The following is a 2058-nucleotide window of genomic DNA, read 5'->3' as shown; positions in this document are numbered from 1 at the left end:
TGAGTAAAAATCCCTGTAAAGAAGGCAGAATCTGTGAGGAGGGCTCTTGGGCTTTTCATGTCCATAAAGGGCAGGCTGATCCTTGAGGAATCAGGTGTCTAAGTCCTCCAACCATGCCAGTGCCCGCCACTCAGTTGTTCTCAACAGCGCCATTAGGCGCAAGGGAGCGGAATCCTATCTAAGAGAGAAGTGGGTTAGACAAGCGTCCAAGCCATGCCCTGCTGGTTTAGGCAGAATTGTTAGCGTGCAGGGATAAAGCAGAAAAAAGTTGGCAAGGGAGTGAGAGCCTTCCAGGGTCTTTACACCACACGTCGTAAATTGCATTTATTAAAATGGTCGATTAAAGCCTCAGGATGGTGGTTTGTGCCCTTACAGTTTTCTGCAAGTTATTTGGGATAGAGGGTTTGCATACAAGTGTTAATATAAAAACATATACTTTTAATTGGTGTGAATACGGACTATGGACACTACAAGTGCCAGGTGCAGATTTAGATTTGTATTCTTTGGTTCTGTCACACAAATCAGCCTAATGCTCCGCATTGTGCTCAGGGTGGCGGGAAGCCAAGTAGGAATTCCAGGAAATGTCTCTTCAAAGACAAACTCTCTTCTTCAGAGTCAGCCTGTGGAGAAGGTTCAGGTGATAAAAGAGAACAAAGAGAACCTTTAGAACTCTCCAGAACTAAAACTAACATAAAGCGGGCCTCGTTTGGTGCCCCCCCCCCAAGACCCAGAGGAGAATTGTGTCCTGATCTCCCATCTAACTTAGGGAAGAGAAATGAGGTCTGGCTTGAGGTGCTGAGTGATGGAAGTCCTCCTGCCATGTTTTTTTTGTTTGTTTGTTTGTTTTTCCCTTCTCCTTAGAAGACTATTGGTGAACAATCACCTTTTAGGAAAAGAAGCTTGTTCCCGCCCGGTTTCGAACCGGGGACCTTTCGCGTGTGAGGCAAACGTGATCACCACTACACTACGGAAACCCTGCAGGTGAGTCAGCCTAAGATTTTATGCATGAACATTGTAAGACCTGCAGTCCCCAAGTACTTTGGCTTCTAACACAGGGAATTCAATTACATTTGAAATTCGACTGCTTACAGCAAAGTGCTAGAGAAAGCCCTGGCGGGGGTGGGGGGGGTGGGGGGGGAGGGTGGGCGGACATCAACAATCCCTTCAGGCAAAGGAGTCTGCGGCTTCAGTTAGGCCCTAATGTAGTTTTTTGCACCTATCCCGGAAGCTGGGACTTCAGGGGCCCACCCCCGGGCTTGGGAATCCCGCAGCTCACTAGAGTTTCCATTTTCAGAACTAAGCTCCTCTGGGGCTCTCCAGCTCCCCACAGCCCAGGAGCTGTGAATTAAGGGCGCTGGTGCTCTTGACAAATGATCCCTGTCTCCGTGAAAAGATGTCCCATGTCACTACTCGTTATTCATCCCCCCACTTGCTGTTAGCTGCCATGGAGTCGATTAGGACTCATGGCGACCCCATGAGTGCAGTGCAGAACTGCTCCATAGGGTTTTGAAGGCTGTGACTTGGTGGTGCAGTGGTTAAAGCGCTCGGCTGCTAACTGAAAGGTCAGCAGTTCGAATCCATTAGCCGCTCTGGGGGAGAAAGATGTGGCAGCCTGCTTCTGTAAAGATCACAGCCTTGAAACCCTGTGGGGCAGTTCTACTCTGTCCTATAGGGCCGCTATGAGTCAGAATTGACTGGACGGCAACGGCTTCGAGTTTTGGATCTTTCAGAAGCAGATCGCCAGACTTGCCTTCCGAGGCGCCTCTGCATGGGTTCCAAACACAAACCTTTCGGTTACTAGTCGAGGGCTCAACCGCTTGGCAGAAAACCGGAAAACAAGCATTGCTGAGGATGTGGAAAATTGGAACCCTCACCCATTGCTGGTGGGATTGTAAAATGGTACAGCCTCTGTGGAAATCCGTTTGGTGGTTCCTCAAAAAGTTAACCACAGAATTCCCAAATGACCCAACACCTCCACTACTAGGTATATACCCCCAAAGAATTGAAAACAGGAATGCAAACAGATCCTTGTACAGGAATGCTCATTGCAGCATTATT

General features: G+C 48.6%; 1 non-coding gene across 1 annotated transcript; it reads right to left on the bottom strand.

Annotated features, from left to right (window-relative positions):
• Positions 1–901: 901 nt before the first annotated feature.
• TRNAV-CAC (transfer RNA valine (anticodon CAC)) lies at positions 902–974 on the bottom strand. Its single transcript has one exon. It is a non-coding gene; the product is annotated as a tRNA-Val (tRNA).
• Between the last annotated feature and the right edge of the window lie 1084 nt (positions 975–2058).

Source organism: Elephas maximus, chromosome 3, assembly GCF_024166365.1.
Source record: "Elephas maximus indicus isolate mEleMax1 chromosome 3, mEleMax1 primary haplotype, whole genome shotgun sequence".
NCBI classification, from domain to species: Eukaryota; Metazoa; Chordata; class Mammalia; order Proboscidea; family Elephantidae; genus Elephas; species Elephas maximus.
Note: the sequence above shows the minus strand (reverse complement) of the source record. Positions and strands in the feature narration are given on the sequence as shown.